At 40.7% G+C, this 10,531-nt stretch overlaps 1 long non-coding RNA gene across 1 annotated transcript in view; it reads right to left on the bottom strand.

Annotated features, from left to right (window-relative positions):
* LOC104859036 overlaps positions 1–8,565 on the bottom strand; it is a 19,355-nt gene extending 10,790 nt beyond the window's left edge. Inside the window, exon 1 of the long non-coding RNA XR_779268.2 lies at positions 8,467–8,565. This is a non-coding gene — a long non-coding RNA (uncharacterized LOC104859036). The remainder of the gene's footprint in view (positions 1–8,466) is intronic.
* Positions 8,566–10,531: the final 1,966 nt, after the last annotated feature.

Genomic DNA, 10,531 nt, shown 5'->3' with positions numbered 1-10,531 from the left:
CTGTTTAGTTTTAGCGGCAGTTTCGTTTGTTCTGTCCCCAAACAACTACTCTCCTGTCTGCTTTTACTCACCCACCACAGAAGCATGACTATAGGGTCTTTTCATATCTTCTCAGGATTTCGAACATCACACATTTTATATAAGATATGCATATGGCATCAATTTCAATGTAATCCACCCATTCCAACCATATATTTTGAAACAAAGACTTGACTTTCCTAAAGAGCCTTTGATAGTCTCTCCTGACCCTGTGTCCAGGCAGTAACCGTGGGTCACCATAGTTCTGTACCTACAATGGTTCTAATGATGTTCTCAACTGGAGGAAAGAGGAAATGTGAATTTCTAATTGTCCTTAGCATCCACAGAACTTCTCTTTACAGAGGGCAGGGGAAAGCAACAGCCCCGAAATCAAGAGAACATCTTCAACTCTGGAGTAAGATAACCATGGGCTGGAGGTAGAAAGTAAATTTAAGCAGGCCCCTCAGTTTCACACTATGCCTAAAAATGTAAGCCTTTCCTTATACAAAGACCTGACAGTTCACGTAAGGAGCCTGAGTTACATTTTTAACTACCTTTCGAAATTTCTCACTTAGTTGGCTTTTTATAGAAATGTGCTTATGCGTCACTTTTATTTCTTGTGATCTTCTATTAATGCTTGAAATGCACCAGGGTACGTTTTCACTGTTAGATACAGCTTGATTTAAACCATGTGGATGTAAGAAATTTTCATGAAGGAATGCAAGCACACAAATGAAGGAATTCCTCAGTATTAGAAAGACATGTCTATTTTATTCACCAATATATACCTGGAAGATAGCATATGGCTGAACACCTAGAAAAACAAGCATAAAAAATACACTGATGTAAATAGATATATACAAAGGAGTGAAATGATCAGGCTATAAAATGAAACCTGGTTCATTATTCAGACCAAGAAAGTTGGGGAAGGCAGGTAAATAGGCACTGAAATTAGACGTACTTTCACTGGGATGTCCCTGGGCAGCCAGGAGAACAGACCAGAATGAGGTGATTTCATGTTGAGATGGAACAGAGTAGAGGGTACAACTTGATACTACTCAGTATCCAAGCAAGACAGAGACCCTTTGCCAGAAGCCCAAGGAGTTATCAACAAAAGTGTAGGAGAGGAAGGGATGGGACAAAGCAAGCCAGGCAGGACTCAGCAGGTCCCACTCTTACAGACCTGGAGTGTGCAGTCAGGAAACGCAACACCATATTTCAGTTTGAACAGAGAAGGACACAAGTATGATGTTTCTGTTTGTGTCAATGTGAATTAACTAGACACCCAAAGAGATAGGAAGTATATGAATGAAACTGCATGTTACCATAATCTGACCACTTGGATTTTGAGTATTTCCTTTTAGCCTTCATTTCTATTAAGTCACTGGCTACAATAGCAAGAGGAGTTTGAAATATCCACTCAGTGAGAACAATGATTCTCAAACTGCCGATGAGGACATACAAGTAAAACTAAAAACCTAACTTGGTGCTTCTCCAATCTGATGGCCGCATAGCTTTTCCCTTTCTGAGAATGATAAAGATTTCTAGCTAAAAGCAGCTCCCCAATTTCAGCATCCACTCGTACTCCTCGCCTTTCTGCATTTCTCTCTAAGGTGTCTTTCCCAGGAACAAGTCAGTTCCAAGCCTTTCTCTAAATTCAACCATCGAAGAATCCTAATTTTATAATAACCTTTACTATCCACAGGACTCTGGGACATTTACTAAATTTCTCTAAAACTCAGCTTATTCATCTATAAGTAGGATGAAAGTAGTATGTGCAGAAAGTTATTGGGAGAATAAAATGACTACCACCTAGTAAATACTCTATCAATTGCCATTACTCTTATTACTTTTAAAAAATATTTTCCCTGAAGTGAAAAACTACTAGAAACACAGGACAAGTAAACAGTTAAGAGATGTATTGCTGTTAATGAGATAGAAGAGGCTCAATCTTAGCAGGGATCGCTGTGAGTGACCCAAAAGATAGCAAAGATTGTACACTGAGACCCCAAGGAGAAGTCTGACTCTCAAACTGAGATTACCTGTGTCCTAAAGTTAAATTGGAAGACAGGAGGCAGTGATATCCAATCAGCTTTCAACTTCTAGTTTCCTGAGTAAATTAGTTTACACGCCATGAATTGCTTTGTAGGCGTCAGGTGCAAAAATAACACAAAAATTTTGATTGTGGGATATTTGTATTTGTGCCTCATTAGGTGACAAGTTACATGCTCTTAAATCACTACTCTCAAGCACCAGCTTTTCTTCCTGCCAAGCATCTCAAGGTCTAAGAAAAGTGAAAAAGATTTTCATAACTTAATGGATCAATGAATCTCAAAACAGATTATGTGAGTGTTAAGTGGAAACCATCCTAGAAGTTCTCATCAGTTCATCAGTTGCCTTCTGACATCTTTTGGTATTTGGACATCTCATTTCTCATGGAGAGCTGAGGAGTTCTGGGTGAGTGTCACTTTTCAGAAAACTGAAATCCATTCCCTAAAACATTAATCTTAATCGAATTTGACTTATGCATCCCTTGGAAGATACCAGAATTAATTTAACAATCTCGGTAGCTCCAAAGTGTAATTGGAGATTTCCTGATGAGAAGTAATTAGATACATAGACTTCACTCAAGAAACCTGGAATTCACATCCCATTCTGCCACCTACCTTTGCAAAACTTTGGAGAAGCGGCTTAACCAGTTTCAGATACCAATGTTCACACCTGTGAAGTTGGCTTGGATAATGCATAAGCCACACAATTCTAAAGATTACATGAAATAACATGAATGATGTCAAAGATCACAACCCATGATTTTCTATTACTAATGCTGACTTGGTAACATGCTTTTGGTGGATGTAATTTTCTTTCCAGAAAGGTACTCCCGTTAAAATACGTTTCTTAATTGAGATGCAAACATTTTTCATGACCAAGTATAAAAGGTGGTGAGCTAAGCACAGGACTGAGAGATGGAAACCATGTGCTCTGGAATCCATTCTCCCAACAGCTAGCTGTAAAATTCTTGGCTTCAGTGTCCGCCCTTGAAACATCAAAGACCTGATTCTCTGCAACTTTGACTTTTTCCAGTAAAATCAGTAATATTTAGTGTGCCTTTCTGTTACATGCCGAACAGTTTAAAATTGCTTAATTTTCCTTTTACTGACTCCAAGTTTTGGCAGTTGGATGGAGATTTCCAGTGCATATAAATTCAGTCTTGCCTCCTAATTCTCTAGACAAGCTGCCCATCATCCTACATATGACCAAGCTCTCACTGTGCTGCAGACCCCAGTCCTCCCCATTCCTCTTATTTAGTCATTTTTCCTCTCTCCTGCATTGTCACTCCCCACTTCCCAAGGTCAACCCAAGGAGCACACAGGTACATATTGATTTGTCCCCTCTTGTTAGACAGAAAAGCCTTGACCTTGATAGACCTCCAGCTGACCAGTATAGCTTTCTCAGTCTCTCCCTTAAAGAAAAGTTCCTGAAAAGCATTCTCTATACTCACTGTCTAGTTCCTTTCTTTCAATCATCTCTAAAATATTTTGCAGCCAGTCTTTTGGACCTTTCACTGGAATAAAACAGATCTCACACAAGCATGGCTTCCATTGGCCTCCATGTTCCTTGCCCTATTTGTCCTGCTAACAGCATCCAGCATAATCCTTACTTCCTTGACATATTTTCTGAATCTGGGTTCCCTAACACTATATTGTCCTCACTAGCTGCCACAGCTCACTAGATGTACCACTGTTGTTAGACTTCTTGCTGTTCCTCATCTCCGAGGTCTCTTAATTTTATAGCACTCTGGAGATGAGTGGTAGCCACGTCACCTATTTTCTGACAGCACCTACAGTTGTACCTTCAGCACTCAACCTTAGACTCTGGATTCTTGTGTCTAGCTGCAAATAGGACACCTCTACTTGGGTGTCCGAGGGACATTTCACACTTCCTATGTGAAAACCATACTCTTATTCGAAGTACTCACCCCACAGTTTTCCTGATCTCAAGTAGTAGCACCTACACTCTTTCTGTTTGGATTTTGATTTTGGATTCATCCTTGACTACTTTTATTCTCATATTCCATTCGCCAAACATTCTGAGCACTCCCATCAAGGTTTGCACAAAGTGTGACCACTTCTCATCCCCTGTGACTACCTTGATTCAAGGCATCAAGATCTCTCCAGTGATTGTTTGCTCCTGTGACCTTAGCCTTCCACTGTCTATTCTATTCAGAGTAATTCTGCCGAAAGAGAGGTCAGAGAATCTCTCTTCTGTGTTCGAGCCAGCTCTCCTCCTACAAAATAGGTGCTGTCCATGGTTTCCTCCTCTCCTCCACCTGCCTCTTCTCCCCTTCCCCGCAGCGAGTGAGCCAACCTCTACCAACCTATACCTGCATCCTGAATGTGCCAGGCCACTCCCTGTTTAGGACCCCTAAACTAGCTGGTCCTTCAAACCATGTGAGACAGAAAATAAGTAATCAGAGTGGCTTTTGCTCAAATATTCCCATTTTAGTGGCTCAAATCCTCTGCACAAAGTCTCCTCTGATGACTTCAAACAACGTGGTCTTTCTCTGTACCCTTCATCACCACTGCCATAGTATGTACCTTACTTTATTGATATCTCATTTATTTGATCATTTATTATCTGTTCCTCCCACTCATGCAGGTAACGATTTTTCTTTATTTTCTTCAGGACCTAGAACACTACCTGATGCATGTTTGGTAAATGAATATTTGGTAAATGAACACTGAATGAAACAAAAAATAAAGCAGATAATTAAAGAATAATAAAGTTCACAGCCTCAATCAAAGTAAAGTTTTATATACCAAATAGTTTCCCGAGTATGAGAAACTGAAAGTGTAAATAATAGATAACATGAAGTAGGAAGAAAAGGAACAAAGAAGAGGAAATAGGAGGGGGAGGGGAAAGGAAAGAAAGGAATGAAATTAATATGAGAAAATGAAAAATAATGGAAATAAAGTCTTTTTAGATAGGAAGGGTGGAGGGGTTGAAGGGAGGTCAGGGGAAAGGGGAAAAAATAAGAACCAAGATTATGTAAAGGTACCAATCCGTAATAATGAATGTCAGCATACTGTATACCTAAAATGTACCAGTAAAATTAATTTTTAAAATAAACATCATCATAAGCTAAAAAAGCAAAATAAAGTGAAATTAATAATAATGTTATTAATCATATTTAAAATATGGATAGGGAAAACACATGAATCAGAAGCCCTATTAACCCTAAAAGACAGAGGACCTTTTAAGAATGTATAAAACTTCTCTGATCTGTAGACCTTATCTCTACTTTTGTGAAACAGAGCAAGAAAAAAAATTGTTCAGGCAAAAGCAAGCCGTTGATCTTGGGAGACATAGAACAAGCTGGCAACGAGTTTAAAGTTGTTCCAATGTATCAGTTAAGGTCTCACTGAAGGTGCTAGTGGTTGTCTTTTTCACTGATTCACTTGATCTCACTCAATACTTTCCCAACTCTCAATTCATTCAGCGAGCTTGTACCGAACACTTGTATGAACAAATACTGGATTGCATGTTCTGATAAAAGAATTACATAGGGACACTAGAGAGGGCTCCCTTTTGTAAGATAAGTAAGATTCTTCTGTTCCTAAAGTTTGGGGGATCTGGAAAGAAGCTGCACAGATTCACACCTTTGGGAAGGAGCAACTGCTTCCCAAGTTGATACCAAATGAGGCTACATCTGGGTAATATGAAGAGATACAGTGTAGCCCTGGAGTCCAGTGTAGGGCGAGGAAAGGGAAGGCGACAGGGCTCAGTGACACACAGACTTGTGCCCAGCATCCACTATGTATAAATGATGTGATGTTGCACAATGTAACTTTTCTAAAACAGACCCTAAGGTAGGGACTCCAGCTGGAAATAATATTACTGCTCACAGACACATAAAGATAATGTACGCAAAGAACCAGTACACTGCCCAGCACATGTCACAGCGAGTGCTGATTACTGGGAAGTGTTACAGTCACTCCTTGGTGCTGCCCTGCTTTGAAACTTGGCAACTTTGGCACCCATTGAATTTTGACAGGAAAATTTTGTTCCACTATCTGTCATTTGGTGCTCAAAGAGCAATATATAAGCTAAAAAAGCAAAATAAAGTTAAACTAATAATGATGTAATTATTAATTTTTATTATTAATTATTAATAATAATGCTATTACTATAGAACTTGTTGATGCTAACTACTGACTCGCTACCTTTTTAGTGGAAACAGTGTCATTGGTCCTTCTTTTTGCTCTTCATTGTACCTCCCAGAACCAATGCACACCAAATATCAAGGTGCCACTGTGTAGTCAAGCAGAAAGTGGCTAGACAAAGTTTAGTAAAAAATATGGCGCGGGCTTAATTTTTTAAAAATATTACAGTAAAAGATGTGTTGTCATTAATCCCCACAAAATACTCCCCCTTGTGTTGGACACAACTAGCCCATCATTCTTGCTCCTTTCGGAAGCAGCCTGGAGTTCTCTTTCATGTCTCTTTGTGTATCACGATCCATATAGAAGCCTAGAAAATTTCAGCCGAGACGGAAGTGGACCAGTGGTTGCCTGGGATAAGAAATGTAAAGAAGGGAAGAGAAGGAAGGGGAAGAAAGTAGAGGGGTTCGGGCTGTGATGTGTGCGCGCACCGATTCTCCATGAGGAATGCATTTAACAGGCATTGCAGACATAAAAACGAAAGAGCAGCAATGACGGACGGAGTGAGAAGGGCACGCGGCAACATTTGGAGGCGATAGAAATTGTGATCGTTTTGGGGCATATAAACTGTGTACTCGGAGTATTTGCAGTTTTATCGAATATACATTTTACTTTGATAAGCAAAATATCAAAACAATAAATGCTAGTTGTATTTAAACAAAAGTAGACGGTGCCTACTTCCAAAAGATTTTTACCCTTTACATATTGAATACGATAAAGATAAAAGAAGAAAATTTTAAACTAAGTTAGGATAAGCCAAAAAAGAAAAAAAAGTACAGATAAAGTCAATAATTTTGAACTTGGAAATTTAAGCTGATGAGACTTAAAGTCTGGGTTTTGAAGGCATAACCAAGGCTTGCTCACCATTCTGACTTATTTCATGTGAAGGTAAACAACAAACCTGATTATTAGTACTCAAAACACAAAAGGTGTCCCCGTTGTCCGATTAAACTTTAACTGAAAAACATGTTAGAATCATGCTCGAAAATGGACCTTAGCATGTCCCCAGATCCCAGGCCAGGGCTCTGCACCTGCGGGCTTCCATCGCTGATCATTAGAACCATAAGAATAGAAATCACAGATCCTTCCTCAGAAAATATATTTTTAATGTAAAGGCAGGAGTGCAGGGCATCTTGGCACCCGGGCTCAAGCTTTTGGCTCACTGAAGAAACTTTTCCTTTAGGTTCCTGTGTTCTCCTTACATTTTCATAACAGGTCTGGCACAGCCCTCGGAACTTTGAGAAAAGAGAGTCATGGCTCCTACCTTCATGAGGTATAAATCAGCCGGCCTAGCAAAAACAAGGAGGGGAAAATAGCACCATAGTAAGGGCCAAACTGTCCTTTGTGGTGTTTTAACTATAAAAGTGATTAAAGGTCAGGGAAGAAGTCAACATCGAGATAGGGAAATGAGTGAAAGTGCCTGAGCCTACACTTTTCTGAGCAGAAATGGGGGAAATTTCATTATTCATGTATCCAACAAATATTAAGAATTCACCATGAATGAAACACTGAGTGAAACTCTCAGAACCCAGTGGCGGACAACATATCACACGATCCTTACTCTACTTTCTTCTCCCAGCCTTATGGAATGAGCAGTCGTCGAGTAAATAAATGTTTAAATTAAAATACTGTGAAATATAAGTAACGCTGTGAAAGAACGGACTACGGAGCACTAGGAATAACACGGGTAATATTTCAGTTGGCCAGGTGGGAGGAAAGGACTTTTAACCCGGGATTTAAGCAAAGAGGAGCCTGCCAGGTACAGAGCAGGCTTGGAGGCGAGCGAGGTGTGGTAGAGAGATCTGAACAGAGAGAACTGTTATAAAACAGGGGGGGGCAGAGAACAGGGCACCACTGCACAGCTTTAAGGACACTGTGACAAGACACAGAGCGTGGGTGGAAGAGATGCCAGGACCAAGAGAAAAGGAAGCAGCAGGACATGGACGGAACACGCAAGCCCCCAAGGCATGCTCCAGATTCCAGATTTTAAGAGCAATGTTGTCACCATCCGGTGGAAATACCGCGCCCTCTGAAGTCCAATTAAATAGATGCCACGCCAGATATAAACTCCTCGGGAACAACTTCCCTCCGACACAGCCAGCCTCTCTCCTGGTCTCTGCTTCTCTGTACTCCTTTCTCCTCCAGCTCATTTTCCTTGGTCCAATTCACTCCTTGTCTCACCACTCTGAGCTCTGAGAAAGAGCCTCCGATTGGCCCATTTTCTTACCTCATCTCTGTTTGGGATTTTGCACCACACCATGCCTCGCGTTGCCGGCCAGCATGCACAGTGGCTGTCGCGTGCTTGCTTCTAATTAATCAGCTGTGATGAGGAGGCCTGTGGGGAAGAAATGACTCTGTGAGACTCGATCTAAGGCAGGAGCAAAGCACCATGATCACCCTGCCTGATAACGCTGAGAAAGAAGGCTGCGCTGGTGCAGTGCCAGCGAAGAGTGCGAGGCCTTGGAGGTCAGAAAGTCTGAGGCGTGTGGTGGAGATGCGGACGCTCTTACCAGAGACCCGGCAGCAGCTACCACGGGGGAGGAGGAATTTTGGGAGAATGAGTGTGTTTAATCACAACGTGGTCTATTGCTGTTTCCATTGAAATGCACTGAGATTTAAAGGTTGTAATATTGCTTTTCCTTCTACCTTCTCAGATCAAGTGTGATGAGAAGTAGGTACAGAAGTCAGAAGTGCATGGAACGTGCAAGAGACGGGAATAGCAGCTGTGTTCCTGATAAAGGTGGATTGGGGAGTATGGCTTAGCTTTCGGCTTTACCCTCGCCTTGCATTCACAGCCAAATCCCAGGCCAGGTTGTAAAAGAAGTGTAAAAGAAGGAGAGAGACGACAGACAGACAGACAGACAGAACCTCCCTGGACCTCCAGTCTCATCGCACAATCACCCCTCTGTCCTTGGGAATGAGGGATGAAAAACAAGGGAACTTTGTCACAACTGCTCCTTTCTGAAAATCTGACAGAGGGCGGTGAGTGCTTCCTCCTGACAGCACTTCCTTCCTGAATGCTGGGATTCTTCATCCTTCATTGGCCTGTTTCTTTCTCTACCAATACCCCAAGATATTTCCCCTCCCTCCTGCCATTATTTGGCATTCCTCTTTGCAAAATCTGCTCAAATCTCAAGCTTACCTGGGGTTCCCCCTAAGAGAAACCTTTTGACTTATCATACCTTCATTTTTATACCTTAGAATATTTGGACATAATTTGCAATACAGGTACTTTTCACCTAACACTATCTCCCCATCCCAACAAATATAGTTGCAAAATAATTCTCTCTAAAGCAATAACCCTGCTTTTAAAGAGCTTGCTTTATTCTAGGCATCCTTATAATGAAACAGTAGGTTTTGTGTGGTTTAGGTTGGAAGAGTGTATACAATATAATTATTATGAGCAAACATCTAATCATTCTAATATAGTCTGAACTCTGAGATTACTCTGTAAGCCACTGATGATAACATACATCTCCTTTGATATTCTATGAAAAGTTGTGAAAATAGAAAACTTAGAGAAGTTAGAGCAAAGAATGAGACCAGAAACTGTTTTACTCTGCCACACATCTTGAAATACCAGCAATCACTAGTCTCTTAAAAACCTTTTAATAGTTTAATAACTATAAAACTTCTTATGTAGTGGGTGGTACTGGGGATTGAACCCAAGCCCTTTGTACTGAGACAAATCCCCAACCCTCTTCATTTTGAGATGATTTCTTGCAAAATCACTAAGTTGCCCAGGCTCGATTTGAACTTACAATCCTTCTACCTCAGCCTCCCAGAGTGCTAGGATTACAGGCATTTGCCATCATAAAGTTTAAAAAGGAGGAGCAGGATATATATGTCTATTGTTATAAAAGAAACCCCATAATGTCCTAAACAATCAACCACAGACAACAGGCAAATGCATACATAGCTTGACTCCTTTCATTTCAAACCATGTTCATTTCATTAAAACTTTGGGACCTCACTAATGGTATTTCTGAATATCTTTTGATCCCAGCTAAGTGTTACCGAATGCTGAATTTAGATAACAGTGACATTCAAGGAAAGAAAATATTAGGCACCCAAGTTATTCAAAACAGTTGACTGAGATTGAACAAATTATTGAAATTTGGAGGAGGAGCCATTCTTGAACATGAAGTTGTGATTTCATGCACGCATTTCTTGAGTACAGGATTCCAAGTGAGCGTTTGTGAAGCAAAGGAAGCCTTCCCTAATGAACCTTCAGGGACCAGTTAGCACAGTTTGTTAGATTGGAATGCTAATTAGGTCTCGGCAATGGTCTA

Source organism: Fukomys damarensis, unplaced genomic scaffold (genome assembly GCF_012274545.1).
Source record: "Fukomys damarensis isolate Sample0158 unplaced genomic scaffold, DMR_v1.0_HiC HiC_scaffold_5, whole genome shotgun sequence".
Taxonomy (NCBI): Eukaryota; Metazoa; Chordata; class Mammalia; order Rodentia; family Bathyergidae; genus Fukomys; species Fukomys damarensis.
This window is presented reverse-complemented; position numbering and strand designations above follow the sequence as displayed.